Source organism: Ochotona princeps, chromosome 6 (assembly GCF_030435755.1).
Source record: "Ochotona princeps isolate mOchPri1 chromosome 6, mOchPri1.hap1, whole genome shotgun sequence".
NCBI classification, from domain to species: Eukaryota; Metazoa; Chordata; class Mammalia; order Lagomorpha; family Ochotonidae; genus Ochotona; species Ochotona princeps.
Window position 1 is genome coordinate 41,179,342 of NC_080837.1, and position 8,234 is coordinate 41,187,575.

Consider the following 8,234-nt stretch of genomic DNA (forward strand, 5'->3'; position numbering starts at 1 on the left):
TATACACAAGTATGGATCCAAAATAGGAAAAGGAAATGATGGATATTACATAAGCTCAAGTTCTGATTTAATCACATGAGGATCCAGTTATACCTGAGCCATCTTTGACATGGACTTTCCAATGTATGCTTCTGTTTTGTTTGTTTGTTTTGTGTTTAAATGTATTTGAATTCTCCCACACCCTCAACCAAAAGAATTTAATCTAGAGTGGCTACTTCTCTAAGTATACTGAATGAGAAAATAGATCTACTTGTCAAACATGAAGGAAGGCTGTGGGAAGTCTCCTCAAAGATAATCCAGACTGAGGCGTTTGTCTGACAGTGATGCTGACCCCAGGATGGCAAATATCAGATCAAGTGCTGTCTCAGATGGCCCTTTCAATTTTCAATTTCTGAGACTCAATGACCCAGGGCTGAAACTGTTATTTTTATATATTAAACTGAATCTTCTGTGTGGTTACCTTCAGAATATTGCTATGGAGGGAAAATGTAAGTTTATGGTAGGCAAAGAGTATTGGTGTTTGGTTTTTATTCTCCCTAGTTTTATTTCCATATGGCTAAAGCTTTACTTTTCAGTTGCCTTATTTGCCTGAGCAAATTTCTAGACTTCATTTGGGTGTTTCTGCAGTACCATTCCTGGACTTTCAGAAGATTGTAAAAATGGTGCTCATGTATCCATCAACAGATCATCAGTACTGTAAAAGTTTGCTTAAATAGCCATACTTTATTATAAAGAATTTTATTTATTTATTTATTTATTTTGCGAGGTTACAATCAATATTAAGTTTTCATATTTGAAAACTTTTCGTTTTGTGAGAGACAGACACACACATACATATTTTCCCACATCTCATAAAGAGATTTAAAAATTTTAACTACACAATCTTTTATTTGGTGTGTTCTATATCCATTTAGCTATCACTGTGTTATACACCACTTAAGGCACTCATCTCTCAACTAATTTTAAAATGGCTAAATTTAATTTAACTTTAATTTGGGCTTCAATTAAAAAAATAGCATATATTAGGATTGTTTTCCTAAATATCTATTTACTATTAACTTATTTGTGATTTTTGAGTGCCTTCTTTGGGAGCTGAATATTTTGCTGGATGTATTTTAAAGGCCAAGAACATGATGCCATAGAACATTTGTATAATGATAGCTAAATTTCACACTTGCAAAATTACAAAAAGCTGTGTAAAGATTCAAGGCCTTTGAAGCCATCTTTGGTTCCACTTACTTGTCATTATTTAATCGGAAAAGAGCCTTATTGGGGACACATATGGTGTAAATACTTCAAAAGATATTTGGATGTCTTTATGACAGAGGGTTTTCTTACATTTTAGTCCCTGAGAAAATGTTGAATTTAATTTATCTACAGCCCTGCCCTCATCTTTTGAAGGTATTCTGTTATTTTCTTCCAGTCAGATATTAGCTGGTTTTTACTCTTTTACTCTTCATGGAATTTTTTCTTTTATGTGAAATTCTTTCAGTTACAGTAATTTGTGTGTTAGTAGAAGCAATATGCATGGTTATAAAATATTCATCACACAGGAGAAAACTTGTCTGTTCTACTGATTTGAATGAAATTGAACTGTAAAAGAACAGGTTCATATGCAACCTAGAAATTTGGAAACATTGAGTGAACCCTAAGTCCTACTTTTGCTAAAGTTTCCCAGCTGGGGAATGAAAGATAACTACACAGAACATTTGAACATAGCAAATACTTACTTAGGCTGTTCTACATTTTTTTTAAGGTAAGTGAAATCCTGTTGATTTCATCCCAGAAAAGGCTTTATCATCTCCTTTTATTTATGAGCATAAATTGCTTGGTACTCTTACTTCAGTTTTGAGGTTTGATGCCTTCTCAGACTAAATTGATATTTTCTTTTCCTTAGTATTTAGAGACTCATTAATGATACTTATAAAACTGTAAACTAATGAAGATTTAAAAAAAAGGAAGAAAGTTGCTTAATAGTGCAAGAGAACTTTTGACTACTTTGAGATTTCACTTTCTTTTTTTTTTTAATCTGGTATCACTGAAACAAAAACCTGAATGTCCTGCTGTTAAATTAACATTTGTTTGGAGGGAAAAATATACATATACCACTTTTCTGCTTTCTTTCTTCCTTTTAAATATTTCCTCCTTTTTTTAAAGATTTTATTTATTTTTATTACAAAGTCAGATATACAGAGAGGAGAGATAGAGAGGAAGATCTTCCATCCGATGATTCACTCACCAAGTGACCCGCAATGGCCGGTGCTGTGCCGATCCAATGCCGGGATCCTGGAACCTCTTCCAGGTCTCCCACAAGGGTGCAGGGTCCCAAAGCTTTGGGCCATCCTCGACTGCTTTCCCAGGCCACAAGCAAGGAGCTGGATGGGACGTGGAGCTGCCGGGATTAGAACCAGCGCCCATATGGGATCCCGGGGCATTCAAGGCGAGGACTTTAGCCACTAGGCCACTGTGCCGGGCCCTAAATATTTCCTCTTGAATCTATGATGGGCTGTTTAAAACAGATCGTGTGGGGAATTTTCTGAAATGCTCTTCTCATATCCACTTTTATTTTCAGAAGAACACACTTGTCACCATTTAAAGATAATAAGACCTCTCTAGATATCCATTTAGAAACTGAATTTTGCCATGATGTTACATATTGATTATCAATTAATGTGAAGTGATAGTTAAGCTTAAATGCTTTGTACACATACATTCACACTGAATGTTTTCAAAGAGAAGCTTCTCTGAGGCAACATCTCTTCTCAGTTGCCCAATAGCGCGTGAGCCGATTATGGAATGTGCAGCTTGTGGACAAGTATATTTAATATAATTTGTCAAACTTTATTTTTTATTTTATAAAGTTTTTTATGTTATAAATTTCACTTTTGTTATTTAAAATGTTGGTCTTGATACTTTGATATTTATGTTGAGTATCATTGAGGGACTAAAGCTTACAGCATAGGAATTGATTCTAGAGTCTGTTGACGGGCTGTACTTTCACTCACTTTATGACTGTGTTCATCTTTAACCACACTGTGTCTAATATAATTTGAACATAAGACAATATTGTTTCATTTTTGTAGAGTCCTCAAGACTTTCCTTTAGAATCGTAGCCATTTTTTTTCTTTTTGTATTCTCACTGATTCATGCCCTGATTTTAAGCATATTGTACAGTATTTTAGAAATTTTAGCTTATGGAATACTCTAATTTCATGATTCAAAAGTGTAGCTTCTTAGTTGGGGAAACTTTTATACTTCTTTGTTATGCCTCTTAAATATAATATAAGCAAGCAAACAAACAAATATTTGAGTCATTCTGTTCAGTAGGCAATGTGTTGTTTTTAAACACATGGACTCATTTAAACCTCACAACCCTGCAAACTGAAGAGTATAAGTAGCTCTATTACACATATTTAATTGTGGAGCAGGATTCCAATACCAATGGTGAAATTCTGACCAGTGTACCAAGTATATCCTCTCGTTTGTATTATAATACTTCCTTTTGAGAAACAAATAAAGGCAGACACAGAGAGAACACTTCCATCTTCTGGTTTACTCCTCAAGTGCCTGTACGTCGCCAGGGCTGGCCAACCCAGGGATTTGGCAACTCAACTCAGATCTCTTACAGTGATGGCAGAAACCCAAGAACTTGAGACTTCCTTTCCTTTCCCTGTGGCATACCTGAGCAGAAGTTAGAAACAGCAGCTCGGAATTGAACCTAGGCACTCTGACACAATATTGCTATATGGATAACTAGCATCTTAACTTCTCAGCTAAATGTCCACTCTTCAATTTATATACAAAAGTAATTCATTGTTTCCAAAAAGGATTTGATACAGCTTACCACAAATATTAACATACAACACTGTTAAAGACAAGAGAAAACAGGGTGTCATAACAGAAAAGTAGAGGTGAGATGATTAGAATTGAGGATTAAAAGTCTGAGCTAAATTTATTATCTCAACAGAATAACAAATCTTAAAAAGCCGCCCAGAGAAAAGCCCAAAAAGGAAAAGGTGACAGATTATGTGAGTGAATACTATTTAACAGAGGGAAATACATATTCGAGGCATTTTAAAAAGACAATGGTTAAATGTGGTTGAAGGATAAATTTGTTTCAGTGTAGGATTTTTGAAATCTATTCTTAGTGTTTTCATGATGTGTACTTCCTGTAGAGACTGTGAAGTCTTCTTACATATTCAATTTATTCTGAATGTAAATTCTAATAAGTTATAATGCAAATCTACCCTCTGCTTCATTGTTTCATTCACTCAACAGCTGTTACCTGAATACCTTTTATAGACATGGTACCTGCTAGTTATGGGGGAGTCAGCAGTGAACAAAATAGTTCTCTTTCCAGTTTGAAGAGCACACCAGTGGAAGATACAACCATTAATCCTTTCGGTAGCTGGTAATTACAAACTGGGATCCTTGCCGTATGGAGAGCACAGTTTCATGTGAGCACCCCGCAAAAGAATGTGACTAAGCTTGGAGTTTTGTATGCCTTCCTTAAGAAGTAGTGATACAGGGCTCCACACTGTGGCCTAGCAGCTGAAGTCCTCGCCTTGAATATACCAGGATCCCATATGGGTGCTGGTTCTAATCCTGGCTGCCCTGTTTCCCATCCAGCTCCCTGCCTGTGGCTTGGGAAAGGAAAGCAGTCCATCATGGCCCAACACCTTGGGATCCTGCCCCCATGTGGGAGACTCAGAAGAAGTTCCTGGTTCATGGCTTCGGTGCAGCACTGGCTGTTGCTGTCACTTGGGGAGTGAATCAAAGGATGGAAGATCTTCCTCTCTGTCTCTACTTCTCTCTGTATAACTGACTTTGCACTAAAGATAAATAAAGCTTAAAAAGAAGTGATGTTACCTGTCTATGCTTCCAAATCAATAAAATTCTGAAAAGGGAGATAGGCATTTGACACAGCAATTAGGATGTCACTTGGAATACCTGCATCACCTACTGGAGTTCATTGGTTCAATCCCAGCTTCCTGCTAGTGCACACCCTAAACATTGTAGATGATGGATCAAGAACTTGGGTTTTTCCATTCAGTGGGAAACAAGAATGGAGTTCACTCTTGGCTTCATCCTGGCCTAGCCCAGGCTGTTTCAGGCATTTGGGGAATGGACTAGTAGGTGGTATCTCTCTCTGTCTCTGCTTTTCAGATGAACAATTAAGTAAATACACACACACACACACACACACACACATATATATATCCATATATATATATCTTTTAAAGATGATGATAGACCTTAAGTCTTAAGGACAAGCTGAAGTTGTTTAGTCTTCAAAGTGCTACCCAAGAGCAACAGCACTGATATCAGCTGGGCACTTTCTAGAAATATGAACTCTCAGGCTTAAGTCTGGCTTTATTAGACCAGAATCTGCATTTTTATAGGATTGTGGGCAAGTCTTTGAATAATAAAACTTGAGAGACACTAATCTAAGGGGAAGAGTAGATTAGAACAAAGAGAACAATGTATTCAGAGAACTTGTGGCAGGAATATATAGCTAGGAATGGAAGTGAGGGGAAGAAAATGGAGATCTCTATACTTTGGAGATACTGGAGCAAAGCTTGTAAACTGAGAGACATGGACAGCTTTGAAAATTATTAAATAGAGGAATAGCATCATCAGACTTATGTTTGGTAGACATCACTTGATTATGTAAGACCAGAGTATCCAGAATAGCAGTACAGGATCATTTAGTTTTCTAGAATGGGTGAAAGAGGGTAAGTGCAAAGACAGTAAGTGGAGAGATTTGAAAGTGAAGTATTTAAATTATTTGGCCTGTAAGTAGGCCTTGGCTCAGCAGTTAAGACACTGGTAAAGACGCTGAAGTCCTATATGGAAATGTCTGAGTGTCTGTTCAAATTCTGACTCCACCTTTCTGCTCAGACTCTGGAGGCAGCAGAAGTAATTGTGTTCCTGCCACCCACACGGGTTCCCTAGACTGATTTCATGACTCCAGCTAATGCAAGCATTTGAGGGGTGAACAATCATATGCAATATCTTCCCCTCCCTTAATGTTTTAAAATTTAAAGAAAGTTAGTTGGCTATGATAATGGATTTATTTCACAGGTAGAGAGTGGTGAGCTAAGAATTATTCTTGATTATTCAGACTTTGTTTATTAATTCATTTTTATGTGAAGCCAAAGAGAGAGACACACTCAGAGATCTTCCATTCTGCTTGGAACCCTCCCCAGTGTCTGATTCAGCTGGTACTGGGAGTAGCTGAACACAGGAAGGAGCCTACCATTCCATCTGGGTCTCCCATGTAGGTGGTAGGGATCCAAGTACCTCGGCCATCACCTCATGCCTCTCAGTATACTAAGTAGCAAGAAGCTAAATTGGAAGCAGACAAACTGGGACTCAGAACAGCCACTTGGATATGAGATGTGGACATCCCACCTGAAAACTTCACCACCAATCCAAATGCCTACTACATGTGCTTTTTAAGACCAGGTATAATGAAACCACAAAATAAATAATCGAAGAAATCGTTCATATATGGCTGGTCATGCCATATATAGTAATAGAATTATTCATATACAAGATAGGAAATATGAAGAAGGAGTTAAATACCAACCAGTTGTACACCACTGTAATTGGAATACGGAAAAAAATCGGAATGTGACAATTTCAACTTTCAATTTTGTGAGAAGTTTTAGGAAATGGGCTGTAAAAAAGCATTAAGTGAAGGATCTTTAGTAAGAATGATTTAGTGGATTTAACAGCTCAACTTGTCCTTGCTTACTTTCTTGATCACCCAGTGTCTAAGGGCAAAAAGAACAAGGGCTAAATAACCAGGAAAGCAATATCTGTTCATCCAAGTACTTGAAGAATTTTAGCTTTCTCTTCCTTTATTCTGATGTGCTTGGACCCCATACTCTCTTTTACCTTCTTCAAGCTTCTCATTATGCTCTGTGTTCTTGACAATGTTTTTTTGTGTAACACTGAGTTCATGTCAGATTTCTATTGGCAGTTTACTTTTTGTTTTTGGTAGTTAGAACAGTCTCTGTTTTTGTCTGTGTGAAGGTTTAAACATAGATCTATCACTGTGAAACTTATCTATTCCCTGACTAATTTGACCGTATCAACTTTTCCTGCATTATGTCTTAGTCACTACTACTCTCACCTTCACAAGAACTATAATTGATTGTGTGACATTTTGCATCACCTTTCAAACATTAATCCAGTGCCAGACTTTAGAGATCATACCTATAGCAAGTGCAGTCTTTTCTAAAATGGTAGGATTCATGCATTCTGAAAATTGGATCTATCTCATAGATAAAATTGCACTAAGCTTTGTTTCCTAGGAGTATATATTTCTAAGTAACATGTCATGGTATCCTCATTAGTTGTAATTCAGTGTTTGTCTTGTTTTTTGGGTAAATGACGTGGATCCTGTGAAGAAGGATAATCATTACACAGTGGCTTAGAGTGAACACACACACACACACACACACACACACACACACACAGTACCTTTTCCTATTAGGACAGTTTGACTATTTTTTTCCTTCAGTCTTTATTACCAGTAAGAGATACTAGTGATAACACTGTTTGTTTATATGCACATCTGCATTTAAAAGTAGAGGCTTCTTCTGAGGCATCAAGGAACCGGAAGTATATGATACTGTAGTCACTGTTTAGTTACAGTACTGTATGCATTTTTATTGTGATCCCAAACTAATGCTTCAAAGTTAGAGTCAATTTTGGAATAATCTCATGGTTTTGTTCTTAACAATAAAGTCTCTAGGATGCTGTGGCCATCGTGATTCTATCATTTGGATTGAGAATTTTTGTTTTTCCCAAGATAGCAAACCTTCAAATGAGAAAGTAAATTGGTTCTTGAGAACCAAGAAATAAACTGAAAATAATTTTGTTAGCAAACACATGTAAAAATTTTGGAAGGAAGATTCCATTTGTTTAGTAGAATAGGAAATGATGACCCTTAGATAATATGAAACTTAACTTGAATTTCATTCTCATCCCCCGAAGAATGGGAGCAGTCCTAAACATTCTCTTGTTTAATACATACAGATGGGCCGTTTGTTGCTACTGATATCATGAAGGGATAGCTTTAATAGAGCCAAACAGTCAATTTGGTTTTGGCATTAGAGGAAAAAAAATTTCATTTTGTCCATGGTTTCACAGTGTCAGAAGTATATAATTTTCTTTACCAGGGCATTACTATTATTATTTCTATTACTGTTGGAAAAAATTGA